The sequence below is a fragment of the Primulina huaijiensis genome, chromosome 18 (assembly GCF_012295235.1).
Source record: "Primulina huaijiensis isolate GDHJ02 chromosome 18, ASM1229523v2, whole genome shotgun sequence".
NCBI lineage: Eukaryota > Viridiplantae > Streptophyta > Magnoliopsida > Lamiales > Gesneriaceae > Primulina > Primulina huaijiensis.
Genome location: NC_133323.1, coordinates 19,933,635 through 19,949,298, shown reverse-complemented (window position 1 = coordinate 19,949,298; position 15,664 = coordinate 19,933,635). Strand labels below are relative to the sequence as shown.

The 15,664-nt window shown below is 32.9% G+C and overlaps 1 pseudogene; it reads left to right on the top strand.

The window, feature by feature from the left end:
- The first annotated feature begins 11,608 nt into the window (after positions 1 to 11,608).
- LOC140964104 (protein disulfide-isomerase-like) lies at positions 11,609 to 15,391 on the top strand (annotated as a pseudogene).
- The last annotated feature ends 273 nt before the right edge of the window (positions 15,392 to 15,664 follow it).

Sequence of the window (15,664 nt, the reverse complement as noted above, 5' to 3'; positions counted from 1 at the left end):
TGGTTATGGAGGTCTTGATGGTTGACTTTGCTGGACTGAATGTGAACATAACCCGAGGACCGACGCTAGTTTTCCGCACTAGTTATGATTTATGATTTTAAGTGATGCTAAAGATATTTTTACGACGATTTAATGAGGAGTGGTTTTTGAGAGGTTACAGTATGAGCTATACTTTTCAAATAATGTTTTTGAGTTTGGTAAACGTCTGACGATTTAAACTATTTTCCTTTGGATTTTTAAATGTTAGTTGGATGTTTATTTTTAAAATGGTGACAAGATATTTTAAAGTATTTATATATATGTATATTTTTAATTATGGAGATTAAAGAGAAAAAAATTCTAGCACGATTTAAGAAAAATAAAGGCAGACGTTTCAGGCTGGGTGCGCTGGTCCAAGATGGTTCAGGGTGGTCTAAGAGGGGCTGGACGTGGTCTAGTCCTAGGAGGCTCGAGGATGGATCGAAGGTTTTGGGATAAAAGAACGTGAGTTAGGGCCTAGGGTACGAAATTGCAAGGTATAAAGAAGATGGCTCGAACCATGGTTCACGGGGCGTGGTTCGTGGCTCACGAGGGTATTTTAGGGATTAAAAGTCTAAGATTCTAATTTGGGAATAATAATATTAAGTTGGGAATTAATTTTGGATTAAAACGCTTTATGGATTAATAATTAAGTTATTAAATCGAAAGGCTCGGATTTACATCTAAGAAAAATATTAAAAGTCAAATTTAACCTTATTTAATGATTTGGGATAGGCTCAAGTCAATAAAAGTAAGAAAAAGCCAAAATCGATAATTTTTGAGTCCAAGGGTAAAACGGTCATTTTGCGTCCCAGATAGTACGAAAGGTCTGGCAGTGTTCCGATGAATCATAACACATGTCAAATGATATTTTTGAATGTTTATGATGAAAATAATAAATTTGATTATTTATGGTAAAGCTGTGAAATTTTTACGGTTAAAATGCTATTTTGCAAATGTGGAAATGATACGATATTTTATGATAAAAAGGAAACGGAAAATATTTTTGAAAGATCTGAATTGACTGTGTCATAAATGATAAGATATGTGATTTTGGGAATATCGTGAGGAAAAAGACCCCAGAGAGAGCCCGTTTACGGGAAAATACCCCAGAGGGAGCCCGACGATCGTATTTCCATTTTACGTTGGTGCCTAGTGTCCGTCCACATGCGCAATGGTGAGCTAAGACTAATCAGTCGACCAGAGGATAAAAGGCTAGCCATTTTCAAGAATCAAACTTCACCCAAAATGATAAACGATTGACAGCTTTACGATTTTACGATTTATGATTTATTTATGATAAAAATATTATTTTAAATAAAAATATGATTTTAATGCATATGTTTGTATATGTATTATTTGTTACTCATGTTTAGAAACGTGCTGAGTCATTAGACTCACTAGTTTGAATACTGCAGGTGATGATGTTAGTGAGGGAGGCGCTGACGCTTGAGTGAATCGAGGCAGACAGTACACTCCCAAGGGACATTTATTCTCCGCACTTATTTAGCATTTAAAAGTTTTACGAAAAGATTTTGAGGATTTTCTATTTATAGATTTATGCTTTATTATGAAGTTTAGTTTTGATCATGTTAATGGTTGACGTAGGATATTTGTTAATTGACGATTTAGGGATTTTATTCACTTAAGATTTTTAAATGTTAAATTAATTTTTGGATTTTGGAAATTCTGAGTATTTTAAATTGCAAGTTTCGAATTTTATAAAGAAAAAAAATTAAGTACGATTTTAAAGTTAAAAGTAGTGGACGTTTCATTCAGTCTCCTTCACCTTTCCTTTTCTTGAGGCTGAGAAGAAGGTAGAGACCAATCCTGACCTAGTGGATTGGATGGGGTCTTTAATGATTACTTAATTTGTTGGTCTAGATGGAGCTGTCACCGCTATCATTTCTTGCACAAAAACTCTTGTGAGACGGTCTCACGGATCAATTTCGTGGGACGAATCTCTTATTTGGGTCATCCATGAAAATGTATTACTTTTTATGCTAAGAGTATTACTTTTTATTGTGAATATCAGTAGGGTTGACCCGTCTTAAAGATAAAAATTCGTGAGACCGTCTCACATGAGACTTACTCCAGTTTTTGTTTTTCTGCTGGCTCTTCGATAACCTTGTCTCCAGTGACTTTGACCGCTTGCACCTGAGAGATAGGTATTGGCTTGATTGGTGTAGGCACGGGTCTAGTTTTTATTGTTCTGGGATTTTTCACAGTAGGAGAAGGAGTTGCTACCTCAGAGTCACGGGATTTCAAAATCAGTTTCCTCTTGTGCTTGGATCCAGTTTCCTTGCTTCCCTTTTTTGCAACTAGTTTCTTTACAGTAACAGTTCTTCTCCAATTTCATCATTGATTACCACCATCCTAGCAGTAGAGATATTCAGTTCCTATCTTTTTGGCCTGAGAGAGAGATTATTTGGTGCATTAAGAGCCTTGAACTTGTGCAGAGTTATAGAGTTGCTCAACAAGGCTCCAACGTCTTCAAACAATCTGCTCAAGGGGATGGCCAATCTGACTGATTGCTTCTCATTTTGAATCATCACCTTTAGAATCTGGAACAAGCTTACTTAACTTTGAGTCATGTGGCAATGACTGTCATCACCAGAAACTTTTCACTAGTGTACGCATCAAATGAGTTTGCCTTCGCCAGAATTGGCTTGGCCACCACATCAGCCAGAAGTTGATACTCCAAGTTCATCTCTTTCTTTTTCCCATACGTTTTGATAGGATCCCTGGATGCAGAACACTTGAGTTTCATGTCCTCAACTGATTGCTTAGGCACTTCAAATAATTCATTTAGCCCTTAAGTGGGAAACTGAAACAGGGTAAAGATGTAACCTTGCTCGATCAATAGATTGTCCTTTCCCAGAGTCATCAATATCTTTCCGTATTCAATGAATATCCCCCTCTTGTGTAAAAACTTTTCAGCTAATCCACATAGATGTCCAAAGATGAACTGAGAAAAATCTTTAGCCCAGATGACTCAACAACCTTGAAGACTTGCGAGATAACATCTTCCAAAAGTTTTTTTCATCACCACGCTTGCTGCGAAACTGGATTGACAATTTTCTGAAAAATGCATATCTTAGTCTCTAGACTATAACTTTGTGATCACATGGTGTTATAAACATTAATCTTCTAGTCGCATTTTCTTGTGTATAATATTTAAACATAGAAATTATTTCATAGTAAAATGTCTGCTCTTGTATCTTGAAAATAAATCGATGGTGTTTTTTCTTTGTACCAAGGTGTTTATTCAGCACCTCCGATTAATATTTCTGTCATCTTAATCATTTACATAATATTAAGATTCACTTGGATAAATCTCGTCCAGCAATTTGAGTTAATTCTTCTTCTAATTATTTTGGAAAAACTCATCTTTTTCTAGCTCTTGAATGCATATAAGCAACAAAATATTATGCTTTATATTGTTTATATAACATCCTTATTGGAATGTATATCGAGAATGAGCTTGTGGTCATTAGATTTTTCATTTTCCCTCCTCTACCATGAATTTCATTACATTTTGTAGATGTTTCCAAAGTTTGTATTCCTCTAGAAACTATATCCCAAAAATCAATTGATCTAGTTATTTTCTTGGGATTCCTTGGACGTGAACTTCTAATTATCTGATATTGATCATTTCTTGATAAGTTCCTATCATAGATTATTCTGAATAGTATATGATATTACAAAGAAATTTATTTGTTTGTTTAGTAATATCAAATACTATTTCGACTTCTCTAAACCTTTTTGGACATCTAAGCTTTTTTATTGTCGAAAAGTTTTTTAGTAACTGTTCAGCTTCTTGCACATGTGTTTTTCCCCACCTGTGACTTGTTATTCTATCTTCTTGAAAGATAATCTTCTTGGTTCCAGTCTAAGACTTTGACTCTTTTGTAGAGTCATTTTGTCTTGGATCAGGATATATGTTTCCTGTATTAAATGAAACTCGATTATTTCTGGATAAATTGTCTGAGAAACTTTTTCAAATATTTCTAGTATTTCGATAAACTCATTTCTAATAAACAATTCTGAATTATATGTATGAGATAGAGCATATGAAATTTGATAGATAATAGAATATGATCTATTATAAACTTTCATCACCCTCTTTTCTCTAAAACTTTGATGCAATGTTAAAACTCAGCTGAAATCTCAATCTGCTATGTTGTAGACAATTCTTAGGTAAATTGCTTCTACAATTTTCTCTGCGCATAGATTCCATGAAATTATTCACAGTATTGAGTCTTGAAAGTTACTCATTATTTTATCGCATATAGCAATGTTAATAAATGAATATATTACTTATTTAAAAGTAGCTTTCATCATAATTTGGATTGCTTCGATATGAATTCAGGACATGGTTCGTGCTATTTTTATCTTGAGTTTTTGCAAATCCTCTTTAATTTCTTTATAAGGAATTAACTGCATCTCAATCCGGTTTCCCGTAAGATCTATTGAGATTGTCATTTTCCTTCTGGAAACTTTATATATTAGATGATGTTTTCTATTTCTTAAATCCATATTTTCTAATAATTTTTCTATATGTCCTGGAGAGAATCCTTGATATCTCTGTAGGTTAGGATTTTCCCTCATGATCTTTTGGATCATGTTATGAGATATTGTTGTCTAGATAAAGAAACTAGAAAAGTCTTCATATGTTTCGTGTCGAAACACTTCATTTTCAGTCAGATTCTGATTATGTTCCATCATTTTCTTCCTAATTTAAGACTTTATCTTCTTCATATATACTCTTGTCTGAAGAAATATCTTCAAACTGATATACTTGAACCAGATCTTGGTAATAAACCACTCCTTCAATATCCAGTGTTGCATTGCGATATTTTCTTCGACCCATGAATTTCATCTATACTTAGTGAATAACATAATATATTCATCCACCGAATAGATGTCATATAATTCAAAACCATACAGAACTTGAGTATATTTATTTTTCTTATCTGTGTTTTGACTGTTAAAATACTCTACCCCTATAAATTGTGTTTTAAATAGGGGGTAGTCATTCTCCTAGCTATCTCATTTAGAGATTGTCAGGGTAGGACTGACTCTTTGGTTTCGGATGAAGTCATGTCCCAAGCGATTTTAATTGATCTCATCGTACTTATTTCCTAAGGTTAGTGAATCATTCTTTGTTGAGATCAAGTGTGCATGTTGCAATTCTCATAGCTGATGTTCAGTCATCTATGAGATCTTCTTTGTTTTTTAAATCAAGTACATCAAGGTTAAGCATAATCCCATAAGAATATATATTGCTTCTAAAACAGACTTCTCATAGGGTGTTTGGTGCAAGAAAATTTGATTTATCTTTGACCTTGTTCCCGCTGGGTTTGCTTCTCCACCTACTTAGAAATCTGTTTGGGGTTCTCTCATATTTGTATTATGAGATCTCATACTTTCTCTTTATTGTTCATGGGAAGATGACCAAGTTATTGTGGGAGGTTCGCCTCTTGTTGTATTCATCTTCAGATCTACGACATTGAAATTCGCAAAAGATTTACGAGGTCTTGAAGATTTTCTAAGCCAATTTTTTCTATAATTGTCATAAGTTAATTCTCATTTTTTCTTCGTCGGTTAAAGGTTTTGGCATTACCTTGGCCTTCCTTCTTTGGTGTTATAAGGGTTTAGTATCAAAGGATGTGATAACCTTCCTTCCGATATCCTTTTGCTAGAATTTGGTTGTTGTTATAGAATTTGGTTATTGTTTTAATATACTTTAATGTTCCAAGAATTTCCTCAATTTTATATAGTACATAGTAAGCTGATTGTCATTGTTTTGTACCGTATTTTGGATCTCTATAAAATCTCCCGAGAGTTTAGAAGAATCTGATACTATTTATAGGAACCTATTATTTTGAATCATAAGTTTACTTTAGGACTCCGATGTGTTCCTCTTTACCCGATCTCTCAAAATAAGGAGGGGAGAAATAGAAAAAGAAACTAGCAAATGTTCAACCTCATTACCCGATCGCAAAACATGGCTCAATACTAGGGCATATTGACTATCCAAGGTCCCTTTGATTTCCGCCGCAATAGTGCCAACATAGCAAAGATTTGCGTATGACCGCATCATGACTACTTGCACTGTCAAAAAGAGTAGGTGGTAATTTGGTGAATCTTGAAGTTGACTTCCCTTTTTATTTTGTTCTCGTCCTCAATCGAACAAAGTTCGGCATATCTATATATTTATTATGCTGATTAGGAATTGATAGTGATTAGTCGTATAAACTTTACTTAATAACATTAATTAATATGTAGTAGAGTGAATATAGATCGTTCTTATGAGAAAGTGTGAATTTTGTCGTGTTAAAAATAAGAACAATAATAAGAGGGTTTTCTTAAACGTGATTTTAACAAGAAAATAAAAATAAAATTTTAAAAATAACTAATAAGCATACAAAAATAAAATTAAAAATCAATGAAAAATAACATTAATTTTGGTAGATTTCACAATTGAAATTAATTAATTTGATCATTCATGCAATAAACATAAATTTATATTCTAATATTCATAGTTGGAAATTCAATACATATAGTTTCTTATTATTACTTAAATAGAAACACACGTTCTTTATCAACTGAAAAATCTCATGCTAGATATAAAAATTTAATTTAATGATAATATTAATAAAAACTATAAAATCAATTTAAATAGTTAACTATTCTCCTAATCACAATAAATTAATTCAAATATTCATGTAACTAAACAAACCACTATATTTATTTTATTTATTTATATATTTATTAAAAACGCAAACCACTTTTGGTTGCTTTAGTTTGCTAAATTTGTTTCACCAGACATGACATTTTTCCCACCAAACGTGTGGGCATACCAACAAGACAAAAAAAAAATTATTGTTTGTTCATCTATCTATAAAATTAAAGACAACTGAAAGAAACGTTTTTTTTTTATCTATCATATATGTAAATTAATTTAGAAAATATTTAATTTAAAATGATAAAGGAAAATAATAATAATAATAATAATTATCTTGTAAATTTTATTGTCAAATTACAAGTACTTTATTTTGGAATAATATAAGGTTGTATTTAATTAGGTTGTTGAAATTGGATATGATAAATAATGTTGTAATTATTAAAATATTGAGTAGGATTTGAAATAGTATTAAATAAACAGTAGAATATTTGGTTTGGTTGACTAAATATGATCAATATATAACAAAAAAAAGTGATGAGATTTAATGGTAAAGCCAAACATAACCTTAAGAGTTTTTGGGCTTATGATAATATTCGACTCGGAAGTAGATTTGATTACCATTGTAAGTTTGAAGTAAATCGACTAAATTTAAGACCAAGTTGGTCTGAACAGATTATAGTTGGTGGAGTAGGTGAGTGCTTGATCAATGATATCAACACCTTATCGGATGAATTTGTGACACGAAACTTGTCCGATATAGTTTATCTGGTTAACGTGGTTTGCAGATTATTGTAAAAAATTGTTTGGAGTATCCATTCGTTCTAATAATATTAGGTCTAACGAACAACGAAACAAAATTAGAATAAACACAAAACGTTCCTTGGACAATCAATCTATTACAAATAATAAATGACAAAAGAAGGAAGAAAAAAATGGTTATTTTTTGAGGCCAACGTTCGTCTGGAAAACTTGACTTATCGCTACAAGTCTTGTTTGTTGGTCCGTTGATTGCTATATTTCCAAACAAATTGACAATAGAAATCAATTATTGGTCACTTAACTTAGTAGTAATCTCAAAACCCCAAAATTTTATTTATTTATTTTTTTAAAGATTTTGATTTTTTTCTTACTTTTATTTTAAAAATAAAAACAAAATCACTTTTCAACATATATCAAAATATGAAAATCGTTTCTGTTTTGTTTTGTTTTTTTTTTTTTTTTTTTTCAAGGAAATCATTTCGAAAAGCTAGATTTTATTAAATGATTTTTTAAAACTAATTCAAACTCGTCATAAATTACACAGCATTGAAGCCATTAACAAAATTTTATTTGGGCCAAAACAAACGTGGGCCTTAATTTAACCACACAAAGTTTGGTTTGGGCCAGAAAGATTTGGCCTCAGCCTAAGAATTAAGAAACTCCATTGCAATCTTGTATCAGAAAATAATTAAGACAATAGGGGCTGCATAATTACAAAATTTAATTTAGGAGCATTCCAGCGGCTTATGGTCCTATGAGCTCACCTGTGAGAGTGAGGAATGAAAGCGCCAAAGTCAGTCGACCCGAAGAGACTCCGCCGCCACCTGCGCCCATTTGATCTTCAAATGAAGTTTACGAATGAAGACTTTGTTCCTTGTTTGTATTGCACTAAAAATCACAAAAAAATTTGCGTTGGGCTTCAGAAACCCTAATTTCATAAATACGGAGTCGATGTAACAGCGGCGGGGCGAGACACAAAGAAGAAACTCACGACCAAACTTTTCTTCAATTTTTTCAAAGTGCCCGAGAGCTTTTAGTTAGGAGAGAGAAGATTTTTGTGTGTTTTGTGTTGAATGTTATGTGTTATCAACCTTTATAACATATTTATTAAAAATAAAAATAACACAAGTTGTATGTTGCTAGGAGTTATAATCCTAGTATCATTAGAACTCTTTCAATAACTAAAATTCTCATATTATTATTATATTATATATTTATCGACTTTTAATAATGCATGGTATCATTGCCCATTAATCTCCCAGGTATCGCTGATAATGTCTGCAAGAATTCTAAATTATGATTAGCGTACAATACGGTCTCTTCAACTCATATATCTCGATCGAATCTGTAACCATTGGTATATCGAGAGTTGCATATGAAATAGATAACGATGTGATGTATCTTTGAGTGCTAATATTGTCATCCTAAGTGCAACTAGGAAAAACCTTTCAATAAAACACATTTTTTTCTCTAGCCAAAGTCTCTTTACACTACCAACTTATCATATCACATATGATATTTTCACCCGTAAGCGAACGGTGAATCCCGACTACAATGTATTTGCTCTTACGTATTTTGAAAATACACCTAATCTCTCCACCTTATGACCTTCAATGGAGTCAGTAAACGGATCAAAGTGCATGCTAGTATACAGAGCCTCTACGTTGTCAAAAGACTAATGGTGTACAACCATAACCGCTGGCTATTCCACACGATAAGGGAGAACCACTTAGACAGTTCGAGTGAGGGTTGTTCAGTATTCATCATATGATCACACATCTATATGAATGGACATCTCCATGCCCTTACCCATAAAACATAACATTTATATCATAGATGCTAGTCTCAAGCTCAACCGACCTTTATCCTTATTTTAGGTTGTTGATTCGACTAGGAACATGTTTGTAATATATGGTACACTTCCTAATGAATTTCAATTTCTTACGTTGAGAGAAAAATTTCATAGTACATATTATATATTCAAGGACTTTATCTATGCAGCTTGCATGTGTATACAGATAAAGTTAAATGCCATAATTTGATAAAATCGTAACATATTATTAAAGTAAAGATCGTTTTTGCATTAGAGTCAATAAAGTCCAAACCACAAGTTAGCTCACTGGTCACCTACTCAAACAATCTATCACATGCCCTATATCCAACTATTCATAGCTCTTAGACTCATTGCTTCACGATGTTTCTCAAACAATGATCCTGGCAGGGACTTCGTTAATGGATCAACAACATTATCTGCAGATCCAACTCTCTCTACTGATATATATGCTCTTCCCACAATATCCCGAATTATGTAAAACTTCTTCGGTATATGTTTGGATCGTTGATGAGACCTCGGTTCTTTTGTTTGCGCAACAGTACTGGTGTTGTCGCAGTAGACTGAGACTGGATTAATTGCTCGAGGAATGACACCCAACTCTTGAAAAAACATATATTTTTCAATTATAATTTATTTTGGGTTAATTTTTAACAATTTTCATTTGGATCGAGTTATTTGAAATCTATAATTTCCAATTTATTTTCATTAATAATAATAAATTAAATAAAGGAAACACAAATTCATTATATACTTATCTACATTATAATTATAATTATAAACATCACAAATAATTTCAAAAGATTTGAAAGTATTATGATTAGTATAATTATAATATAAATAAATTATTGTTAGCTGGATGTTCACATGTTTGGTTCGTTCAGTATTGAATAGAAAGTTAACATCAAGGTATAGAACAAGTCTAAGCTAGAGCGCCATATATGGAGATAACACATTTTTTGTTCTATAATTTTTTACATTTTCTAGTTTTGGTTATGTTAAAATGAATTTTCATCTTCCATAACTTGCATGTTTTTTTTTGTCCTGTTAACAGTACATTTGTATTTTTTATGATGTGGGAATCCGCAGTCAATACTCTTCAGTGCACACTGGTTAAATTCCTAGAGACTAACGCAATTGCCTCCAAACCAAGTTATCCACATAAACCACACTACGCAAATCATGTGTGACAAGCTCGTCCGAAAAAGTGTTGGTAGGAGGAACAATTGACCTAGCGCTCACTTACTCTATCAATTTGGACAATAATATGATTTTTTTCCATTTTTAACCAAGTTATAGGTGAATTTTATTTTTATTCATGTAACTTGTATGTTTTTTTCCTTCCTATTTTGGTCATTTTTTGACTGGATTCCGTCGTGTTTTCTTTCAAATAATAATCTAAAAAACACGACACATATACAAGTTTCCTTCTAAAAATTTATGTCAGCATCCACGTTTGTCACATGAGTAATTTCCAGCAACACGACAGAGTCCGGTGAGAAAATAAGAAAAAAAGAAAAAAAACGTATAAGTTAAAAAACTAAAAATACAAATTTTTCGTTAACATGACAAAAAAAGGTAAAAACATGCAAATTACTAAACTAAAAAAATAAATACACCATTAACATTACCAAAAAAAAACATAAAATTTTTGAGACAAAAATAGTTATTTGCTTCAAACCTCCCGTAAAATATAAAAAATGCACACTTCTCTCTTGTCAAAATTAAATAGACATCCTAGACAATTAATTTTTTTTTATAAAAAGTTGAATGAACATCCCCTGCACTACTAGAAAATTTGACGAGTTGAAGTATTTTGATAATATCTCATAGAATAAAGATCAAAATAACCTACAGTTAAGACAGTTAAAAAGAAAACTCAATTTGGTACAAGTCATATTTTAAGCCAGCTAGACTATTTCGGACATTATCTATACAAAGTTGACGTTTCCGGTGGCTGTATCCGTGTCATTTAGCTCGATCTTCCAGCATTCGGTTAGTATAGATAATATCCGAATTAATCTAGCTGACCTGAAATATGACTTTTAAAAAATTAAGTTTTCTTTTTAATCGTTTTGCTCGTCAATCATTTTGATCAATATTTTACGATATATCATCAAAATACTTCGGATCACAATTGTTCTGATAATTTTTATAAAATATTAATATCTAGAATATTTATTTAATTTTCAAAAGAAAATAATACATATTTTTTATATTTCACATCGGTTTTGGGGGTAAAAAAACCCTAAAAAAATATAATTTTCCTCAATTATCCATGTTAAATGAAATAAATGTGTCGCTAACGCCACCTAGGACCAAACTCTAAATAACACGCGCCAAGCGACAAGATAATCTCATATAACAATGGCGATCTTCAAGATTTCCATGTGCGTATTCCTACCATTTGTAATACTAGCCGGATCCCGCTTCGATTACTTTTCAGCTACGGCGAGTAGTTACGCGGACGAATCCGAATCTAGAGAGTTCGTGGTCACTTTGGACCACTCCAATTTCACTGATTTCATCGCCAAACACAAGTTCACCGTCGTTGAATTCTATGCCCCTTGGTAACTCTTTTGTTTCGATTATTAGTTTCCTTTTTTGAACTATTATTTATGTGTTTATCTGCTTGGATTTGTTTTTTTTTTATTGTGCTTTTTACCGAGGTTTTGGGTGGGCATTTGGTTGTCTTCTACTTGTTTTGTTAATTGGCTTTTTTGGGGTATTGTTTTTACGTGTGCTTATGTGTTTTTTCCAGCTGCTGCTTCCTTTTATTTGTGGGTTTTGATTTTTTTAGGTTCAAAGTGTCAAGCTTTGTATCTAAAAACGAGGATATTCTGTTGCTTTGTCGATGTGGAGAATCTTTCTTATGCTGAAAAATTGAGACTAAAGTATAAATGATGATCTGTAAACGAAAAAAAGGCATATATGAAAAGATCCGTAAAACTGAAAAAGTGCATTTTTAAGTAAACTGTCTTTGGCATTATGATCTGAAGTCTTTTCCCTATTTAAATATTTTCATTGAAAATGTCTCCGAAATTATGAACATTTATTACCTTTCAGTTTTATTTGAATCATCCTATCAGTGTAAGTATTCTTTCTCTTTCTGACACCAATTTATTATGTGATATAATACAATGATTCTACACTACACTTTAGGCAAAAAAAACTGAACTGCTGTTACTGTTATGGATATTTTTTCGCAAAGAAGTTGCTGTTTTTATTTCCTTAACAACTGAATATATAAGATTTTATCATCCATTAGTACAAGCCTGTTTTAATGTTAATATGTTATAACAGGTGTGGTCACTGTAAGAAACTTGCTCCAGAGGTACTGTTATTGTTTTTCTAAATGGAGTTTGCAATACATTCTTTTTGGAAATATCTGGAGAATTCTTTTTATCTGTTCTAAGTATCTTCTATGAATTTCAGTATGAAAAGGCTGCATCTATTTTGAGTAAGACAGATCCTCAAGTTGTCTTGGCAAAAGTAGATGCTAATGATCAGAATAATAAACCCCTAACTAATGAGTACGAGATTCGAGGTTTCCCCACTCTCAAAATACTGAGATATGGTGGTAGTGTTGTTCAAGAATACAAAGGACCCCGGGAAGCTGATGGTATAGTCAGTTATCTGAAAAAGCAAAGCGGTCCTGCTTCAGTCGAACTTAAATCACCTGAAGAAGTTACTTCTATAATTGAAAGCAATAAGATTCTTGTTGTAAGTCCGCTCTTACTTTCTCATAAATCTGTGTTAGTGCTTCATGAACTTCTAGTATGCCAGGTTAGGTTGACCACTCTCTCTTGAAATGAATAGGTTGGAGTGTTCCCAGAATTATCTGGAGAAAGTTTTGAGAATTTTACAACTTTAGCTGACAGATTGCGTGATGACTGTGAATTCGGTCATACCATGGATGCCAAACTTCTCCCACATGGAGATACATCCTCTGGAGGGCCTTTTGTTAGGTTGTTTAAGCCTTTTGATGAACTTGCCGTCAATTTCCAGGTACAACAGTTATGAGGTCTTGAAAATTATATCTGTTTTGTTCTCTTCAGAAATTTTTTTATTGTAGCCTAACCTGGTAACTGACATTCTTGCTTGCAGGAATTTGATGTGGATGCTTTAGTGAAATTTGTTGAAGAAACAAGTATTCCTACTGTAACTCTCTTTGACAAAGATCCGAAGCACCATCCTTTTGTTATTAAATACTTCAACAGCCCAAATGCGAAGGTGAGCTGCTTTTACTTTTTCTTTCTGAAAGTATATTGGTAACTGACAGTCTTGTTATGTAAATAAAACAATCCATTTACAGAGTCGAAACTTGCATTGCCTTTGACCAGTTGCTTGACGAAAAATTTTTGGTTGACAAGAAGTGTTTTTCTACTTCAGCACCTTCTTTTTGTCACCTACAGATGGAATATGTCATAGTTTTTTTCATTGTTTTCCAAGGCCAGTTACTGGATAAAAGCATTTTTCTTTGGCAGGCAATGTTGTTTCTCAACTTCAGCAACGGGCAGTTCGATGCTTTTGAATCTAAGCATCGTAATGTGGCTCTGCACCATAAGGGCGAAGGTTTAAGTTTTCTAATGGGCGATCTTGAAGCTAGCCAAGGTGCCTTTCAGGTAGTATGTATCAGTACCTTGTTGTTGAGTGTACTGAATATCGTTGTTAACTTGCTGTCGCTGCCTGAAATGAACAGTATTTTGGGATCAAGGAAGATCAGGTCCCCCTCATCATTATCCAGAAGACAGATGGAGAGAAATATCTCAAGCCAAATGTTGAGCCCAATCACATTGAATCATGGGTAAAGGACTATGAGGTACTGGTTTCTTCATTTATATCACCTTCTATTCAGCTTTATCTTCGTTTCACCTTCCGTCTCTTGATTTTATGATGATAAAACTTCAATTATCCCACAATCCCACCTTGCCCCACATACTAAACATGCCCTAAGAATGTTAAATGTTTTTCTTCCCCAATATGTGCTGTTTTGTCACTGCATCTCTACAGTAACTAACATCTTAATAATGACATATGAAGGACGGCATTGTGCAACCATACAAGAAGTCAGAGCCTGTTCCTGATACAAACGATGAACCTGTTAAGGTGGTGGTGGCTGACAGTCTGCAGGACATGGTCTTAAGTTCTGGAAAGAATGGTGAGCCATCATTCACCTTCTTTTTTACATTTTCTTGTGCTTGAAATTTCTATTCATGTGGGGCTAACATTTAAAATTGTTTAAATCGATTTTAATTCTGTACCTTGTTGCACCATTTAATAAAAAACTTTTATTTATTTTTTTTGACCTGGGTAAAATGGAAATCGTAATTTGCATTGTGCTTTTATTTTTCTCTTTCTTAGAATGCTATTATCTCACTATTATTCATGCTTTAATTTGATTAGAAATTTTTGGTTTCTCTCTCTCAATTATTTTGATAGACCTCAGCATGAATTTTTTGTGGTTGCACATGTTTGGGTTGCATCCCGATCAAGTTTCATGACTTCCTCGACAAGAAAGAGATTTTCAATTTAAGTTATTTCCTTTTAGTGTCTTCATGTTGTTGCACTATACCCTCACATATGGGCAAAATTTGTTGTGCAGTTCTGTTAGAGTTTTATGCACCATGGTGTGGACACTGCAAAAAGTTGGCTCCCATCTTGGATGAAGTTGCTGTGTCATTTAAAAATGATCCAGATGTTATAATTGCAAAAATTGTAAGATTGACTCACCCATACCACTTAATTTCATATCATCTAGTGGAAATGTGGTGCAGTATGATGGAGATAGGACCAAAGATGATATGGTAGATTTCATTCAGAAGCACCGAAATACAGTTGCAAAACAGGGAAGTAGAAAAGAGGAGTTATAAAGTAGGTACTGGAAGTTCATATATTCATGCTCATTCTTTCACGAGCACAATGGATGAATTTCGATCTATACCCTCTTATTACAGAAATCTGATTTCCACCCAATTCCTAGTACTTCCTTCAGAAGAACTCACCATCCATGAAAATAAATTTTTACCAGCCAAACCAAAAATGTAGAATCGACAAGACAACTTGAGCCCACGACCAATGAGATCATAAGCGTAAATGTTTACCAAGAACTCTCATTTCTGTTTTGCAGGTGGATCATCATCTTCTCCGCTTCATAACGTTCTTGAGTAGATTGGTGGGCTTAAATCTTTAAATTCTTCCAGGTATTTGGTGAACTTTTCAAGTACAAAGTAAAAACAAAATCCCTCAACTGTCCAACTATCCTTCAGCTCCAGAAAAATTCACTTCTCCCATTTACCGAGTGCGACAATTGTTCTTTTCATCTTCAATCTAGAGTAAGCTTTTTTATTAATCCGTGTCAACTT